The following is a 7,099-nucleotide window of genomic DNA, read 5'->3' on the forward strand; positions in this document are numbered from 1 at the left end:
ATTGATAACTAATAAGAACATGCTGTATAAAAATAATAAATTTTAAAAACCACAATAATGCTGAAATTTAAAAAAAATAGAACCAGAAATGACAGAAGTTATGGAATTAGTGGATAAGAATTTTTCAACACCTATTATTAGTTCAAGAGAAAAGAAAACAATAAATAAAATGAGGAAAGAAATAGAGACTACATAAAAGAAATGAAAAATACCACTGTATGGCCCTAACAACAAATTACACAACACAGTTGAAAGATCAGTGAACTTGAAGACATAGAAATAAGAACTATCTAAAGTGAAGCATAGAAAGAAAAGAAAGGGGGAAAAATGAACAGAGCCTCAGTGACTTGTTGGGCAATATCAAGTACACTACCATACATGTGACTTGGAGTACTGGAAAACAGTAGGAACAGAAAAGGATATTTGAAGAAATAATGGCAAAAAATTCACCATATTTAATGAAGAAAATATCAACACACCCAGATCAAAATGTTTGATGAACCACAAGCAGTATAAACACAAAGAAAACTATATCAAGACACAGCATTAATAAAATTGCTGAAAACCAATGAGAAAAAGGACATCTGAAAAGAAACCAGAGAAAAAGATCATTATGTATATGGAAGCAAATATAAGAATAACCATTAACTCTCTTCAGAAACAATTCAAGACAGAAAACAATGGAATTATACCTTTAAAATGTACTAAATGAAAAAGGTATCAATCTAGAATTCTATACCCAGTGGAAATACCCATTAAAAATGAAAGCAAAGAAGAAATTTTAAAACAAACGAAAGCTGAAAAAATATATATCACTTGCGGGCTTCCCTGGTGGTGCAGTGATTAAGAATCCGCCTGCCAATGCAGGGGACACAGGTTCGTGCCCTGGTCCGGGAAGATCCCACATGCCACGAAGCAACTAAGCCCGTGAGCCACAACTACAGGGCCTGTGCTCTAGAGCCCGTGAGCCACAGCTACTGAGCCCATGTGCCACAACTACCGAAGCCCACGTGCCTAGAGCCCATGCTCCACAACAAGAGAAGCCACCGCAATGAAAAGCCCGTGCACCGCAAAGAAGAGCAACCCCCACTTACTGCAACTAGAGAAAGCCCATGTGCAGCAACAAAAGACCCAATGCAGCCAAAATAAATAAATAATAAAATAAATTTTATATATATATATATATATATATATATATATATATATATATATATATCACTTGCATTACCAGAACCATTAAAGGAGGTTCTTCAGATTGAAGAAAGATGATACCAAGTGGAAACAGATCTACACAAAAGAATTAAGGGCATGGAAATAGTAAGCATGTGGGTAAATATAAAAGACATTTTAAAAATTTAGGGAGTTCCTTGGTGGTCCAGTGGTTAGGACTCAGTGCTTTTACTTCTGTGGCCCAGGTTCAATCCCTGGCCAGGGAACTAAGATCCCGCAAGCTGGGCTTCCCTGGTGGCGTAGTGGTTGAGAGTCTGCCTGCCGACTTCCCGTCCCGGACACGGGTTTGTGCCCCGGTCTGGGAAGATCTCACATGCCGCAGAGCGGCTGGGCCCGTGAGCCGTGGCCGCTGAGCCTGCACGTCCGGAGCCTGTGCTCCGCAACGGGAGAGGCCACAACAGTGAGAGGCCCGCGTACCGCAAAAAAAAAAAAAAAAAAAAAAAGATACATATTGTAAACCCTAGAGCAACTACTGAAAAAATTAAAGAAATATAATTAATAATAGGAGATAAAATGAAATACTAAAAATAGTCCAAGGTGAGCAGGAATAAAGAAGTAAAAATGGATAGGACAAGTAGAAAACAAATAGCATGGTGGTTGGAACTTAAACCTGACCATATCAATTGGAATTGTCTCTTTATGGATTTTGCCTATCTTTCTATTGGAGAGGTTGTCTTTTCATGTTGATTTGCAAGAGCTCTTTATATAATAAAATATAAATGCTTTGTTATATATGTTTTCTGCCTTTAATGTTATGCTCAGGAAACCTTTCCCTGACCAAAATAGATAGCACTTTGACAAGGAGATGAGATTAGTATAAACTTAAACACTGACGCAGAAAACTGAAAATAGAATTATCATATGATCCAGCAATCCCACTCCTAGACATATAATTCAAAAAGATACATGCACTGTTCACAATAGCCAAGCCATGGAAACGACATAAATGTCCATCAACAGAGGAATGGATAAACAAGATGTGGCACTTATATACAATGAAATACTACTCAGCCATAAAAAAGAAGGAAATAATGCCATTTGCAGCAACATGGATGCAACTAGAGATTATCATACTAAGTGAAGACAGAAAGACAAATACCATATGGTATCACTTATATGTGGAATCTAAAATGTGGTGCAAATGAACCTATCTATGAAACAGAAACAGACTCACAGACATAGAGAACAGACTTGTGGTTACCAAGGGGGTAGGGAGGGGGAGGGAGGAATGGACTGGGAGTTTGGGGTTAGTAGATGAAACTATTACATATAGAATGGATAAATAACAAGGTCCTACTGTATAGCACAGGGGACTATATTCAATATCCTAGGATAAACCATAATGGAACAGAATATAAAAAAGAATGTATATATGTATATAACTGAGTCACTTTGTTGTACAGCAGAAATTAACACAACATTGTAAATCAACTATACTTCAATTAAAAAATAAATGAAAAAAAGCTTAAACACTGAGAAATAAAGAGCTGTATTTAGAAAATCAATATTGTATAGGTTAGTTTAGCTATAAAAGGCACTTAAGGGAATCAGAACATAAGGTAGAAAGAGTAATTCAGAACCAAAACATTGAGTGCTACCTTAGTCTATTCAGGCTGCTATAACAAAATACCACAGACTAGGTAGCTTATAAACAACAGAAAGTTTTTGCTCACAGTGGGAAAGTCCAAGGCAGAAGTAGGGAATTAAGAGGTAGAAACTACTATGTATGAAATAAATAAAATACAAGAATATATTGTACAGCACAGGGAATATAGCCAATATTTTATAATAACTATAAATGGAGCATAATGTTTTAAAGTTGTGAATCACTATGTTGTACACCTGAAACTTACATAATATTGTAAATCAAATATACCTTGATAAAAAGAAAAAAATGTTATTGCTCACAATTCTGGAGGCTGAAAGTCTGAGATCAGGGTGCCAACATGGTCAGGTGAGGGCCCTTTTCCAGGTCTCAGACTTCTTGTATCCTCACATAGTGGAAGGGGGTAGGAAGTTTTGTGGGGTCTCTTTTATAAGAGCATTAATCTCATTCACAAGGGCTCCACCCTCATGACCTAATCACCTCCCAAAAGTCCCACCTCCTAATACCCTTTGGGGACTAGGATTTCAACATATGAATTTGGGGGGGACATGAACATTCAGACCATAGTAACTGCCTTGATTATCTGATGAATAAGCTTGATCTCCATTGGGTAGACCAAACGGAACGCATTAAAGGTTGTTGTTTGATGAAATGACACCATCAACATTGGGCTTAAAGGAAGCAAATCTTGTTGAAGATCAAAGTGTGTGGGACTGACTGGGGGAAGTGGGTGGTGGAGAGAGATCTAAGTTGGAGACCAGTTAGTGTGCTTTTGCAGTAGTTCAGACAAATAGTGACTAGGATATCCACCTACATAATGAATAAGGATAAGAATTATATGACTACTGTAAAAACCAATAGCCTCAAGCTTCTTTCAGTTCTGGGTTTTAGACAAATTGAATCTGAAGCACCAACATCCGAATAGGAGATATTGGATAGGCAGGTTTTAGAGGTGGTCGGGTTAGAGAAAGTTTGGGAGTTATTAGCACAGAGGTAATTATTGAAATTACAAGAGTAAATGAAGTCACCAGGGGAGACTTGAGTACAGCAGAACCTTGTAGATTTCTAGAATGTTGGACTCATCCTTCCAGACTCAGACTAGTCATGTCCTCTGGGGAGCCTTCCGTGATCACCACCTGCCTGTCCCCACCCCCGCAGATGGGGGACTTAGGAGTCCCCTCTCGGCTTGCCCCTAATAGAGTATCTTTTACACTTTATTATTGTTGAGTGTTTTCTTCTTTGTTTTTCTTGAGGTTCTAGAAGGGAGGTACCAAAATTTATCCAACTTTGGGTTCTCCTGGACTATAGAAGACTCTTGAAAAATGTTTGCTGAATTTAATCAAAATCTATGTCTTGTTGCTTTCCCCAAAAAAGAGATCCTTTAACATTTCTCTCCCCACCTCTCAGCCAATTCTATTACCCCCACTCAGTCAGTTATCTATTTGGGGTTATAATCTCCTTCCCTCCCACTGCAGTTCAGCATCTTTGATTTCCAGGAGAGAATGGAAAGCATTACTGTTTCTTTTGAGAGATGGCATTACTGACAAAAAAAGGTACCTCTCGATCCCAGATTCTCTATCCTCCTCAATTTGTAGCTCTAGGTTATAGTTGGGTAGGGAAGGGAGATCTATATATCCCATCCTGGAGTGCCTGGGAGCCTGAAGAGAAAAGATTTTCTAGCTGAGTAAACCTATCTGCTAATTTCAAAACAAGCTGGAGTCTAGGGACAAGGTAAGTCGCAAACATTGACCCCTCACAGTACCACCTAGTGGACAATAAGAAACTAACACGTGGATTCTGAGCCTGTGAGGGTAAAAGGCCAATCCTAAAATAATTCACTTCTGGATCCCTAGAATCTTTGCTATTTACACAATAGGAGAGAGGATTCATCTGCAAGGAGGAAAGAAATGGTAAGTAAATAGTAATATAGTCTCAGGATTAAAAAGAAAGCCAGGGGCTAATGTCCTTCACCATAAGCAATAAGGGTCCTTGAGGAAATAATTAAACTAATATCCTTCTATTCCACCCATCCCAAATATAAAGACCAGAAGGAAAGTGTGTGTGGTGCTTCAGCCCCTCAGTATTGATTTCATTAGTGGCTTTGAAATTTATTTTCCTGCAAACAAAGGTAAGGAAAACATCTTACATTCTAACCCAATACTCATATAGTATATATCTGAAACAAAATTATCGTGAGACATATTTACTCTTATAAAGCATCAGTCTCTGCTCTATTATATTCTACTTAAGAAGCAGTACTGGTCACAAGTTTCTAAATTGATTTCATTACCCACATATAGAAAAACACTAACTTAGTTAGTGTAATATTAATCAAGTAATTAACGTTGATTTTATGTAAGAAAATGTGCCCCTACAAAATTGAAAGCAAATTGGGACTTCACTGGCAGTCCAGTGGTTAAGACTCCTCGCTTCCACTGCAGGGAGTATGGGTTCGATCCCTGCTCTGGGAACTAAGATCCTGCATGCCACACGGCCAAAAAAAAAAAATCAAAATTGAAAGCAAATTTACCACATACCTTTCATGCTGCCAAGCCTTTGTACATACTTGCTCCCCACTACTTGTCTTTCTTGAGATGCCAGTCATAGTCTTCTTTAAGATCCAACTTCACCATTAAGGCTCACCGTCCCCGCACTTAGAATAAAGTTTCTTTCTTAGCTCTCCCTCAACTCATTGCTGATACCTCTACCACAGCACTTAATTAAATCTGACCAGTGCTTAGTGATTTACATGACTTAAGAGCTTCCTTAAATGAAGGTTCTACAATGTGTAGAATTGTGTAAAATGTGTTCCTAATTTCATCCCTCCAGACTAGTGCAATGATTGATGGGACCCAAAAAATATCAAAATAAACTTTAACCAAGCTACTAAAGATCCAGGAAATTTAAAGGTTTACTGTGGTAAATACTGTGCTTTTGCAAAGCAAGTAATCTCTCCCTAATAATGACTTTTAAAGTATAGATTCCTCTATAACATCTGAACTTACAAAGCATCAAATACCTACTTATAAGCCAATTAAATCTTATTTAAGGGACTTCCCTGGTGGCGCAATGGTTAAGAATCCGCCTGCCAATGCAGGGGACACGTGTTGGAGTCCTGGTCCGGGAAGATCCCACAGGCCGTGGAGCAACTAAGCCCGAGAGCCACAGCTACTGAAGCCCGCGCGCCTAGAGCCATGCTCTGCAAACAAGAGAAGCCACCGCAATGAGAAGCCCACACACTGCAACGAAGAGTAGCCCCTGCCTGCCGCAACTAGAGAAAGTCCACGCGCAGCAACGAAGACCCAACCCAGCCAAAAATAAATAAATAAATTTGTATTGAAAAATCTTATTTAAAATCTTTATAATTGCATAGGGGTCTTTCTTACACAAGGGAAGTTGAACTTTTGGTCTCACACTGATGTGCCCAATCAAGTTCTCAGTAACTGCTCAGGTGTGGAAGGCATACATTTTCCCTCGTCTTCTGTTTCCCCACATAGCTTGTGTCTTCATTCATTCAGCCAAACATTTGAGAATTTACTATATTGGGCACCGGGATGCAATGATAAAAAACACAATCCCAATGCTCGAGGAGCACATGATCTAATGAGGAGGAGAAGGGCTAACAAGAAAACAAGTGACAATATAATAAATGCCACCACAAATGTAAGCGTGGAGTGTTAAGGAAGCAGGTTAAGAAAGACACCTTAATTAATATTTGAGGGTAACAAAAGTCTTCCCAGAGAAGATAACATTTAAGCAGAGATCCAAAGGCTAAGAAAGAGTTGATTAGGGAGAAGGGGACAGGAAGAGTATTCTAGGCAGAAGGACCAGCAGGGGCAAAGGACTAAGGCTCAGAGAATATGGCTCATTCGATGAAATGAAAGTTCAGTAGAGTTGAAGCAGTTTGACTAGAGTTAAAAGAATGGCAAGAAATGAGGCCAGATTGGGTAGAACCTTAAGAGTCAGGCTAAGAACTAAGGCTGACTTCTCCTCCGTGGGTTTCTATTCTGGCAGCTGGCTAGAAAGAAAGATGATGACAAGTGAAGGTGTGGAAATCAGAGGGTATGCGAAAATTAAGTGACAGCTCTTTTTGGCTGTAAATTCCTCGTCCTGTGTCATTAGTTTGCCCCACAATGCCATCTTGGGATGGCATCTGAGAAGATAAAATTTCAAAAGAGCTGTCCCAGGAATTCCCTGGTGGTCTAGTGGTTAGGACTCGGCTCTTTCACTGCAGTGGCCCGGTTCAATTCCTGGTGGGAGAAC

The 7,099-nt window shown here is 39.1% G+C and overlaps 1 non-coding gene across 1 annotated transcript; it reads left to right on the forward strand.

The window, feature by feature from the left end:
* Positions 1 to 1,364: 1,364 nt before the first annotated feature.
* On the forward strand, positions 1,365 to 1,436 carry TRNAK-UUU (transfer RNA lysine (anticodon UUU)). Its single transcript has one exon. It is a non-coding gene; the product is annotated as a tRNA-Lys (tRNA).
* The last annotated feature ends 5,663 nt before the right edge of the window (positions 1,437 to 7,099 follow it).

This window comes from Pseudorca crassidens, chromosome 11, assembly GCF_039906515.1.
Source record: "Pseudorca crassidens isolate mPseCra1 chromosome 11, mPseCra1.hap1, whole genome shotgun sequence".
NCBI lineage: Eukaryota > Metazoa > Chordata > Mammalia > Artiodactyla > Delphinidae > Pseudorca > Pseudorca crassidens.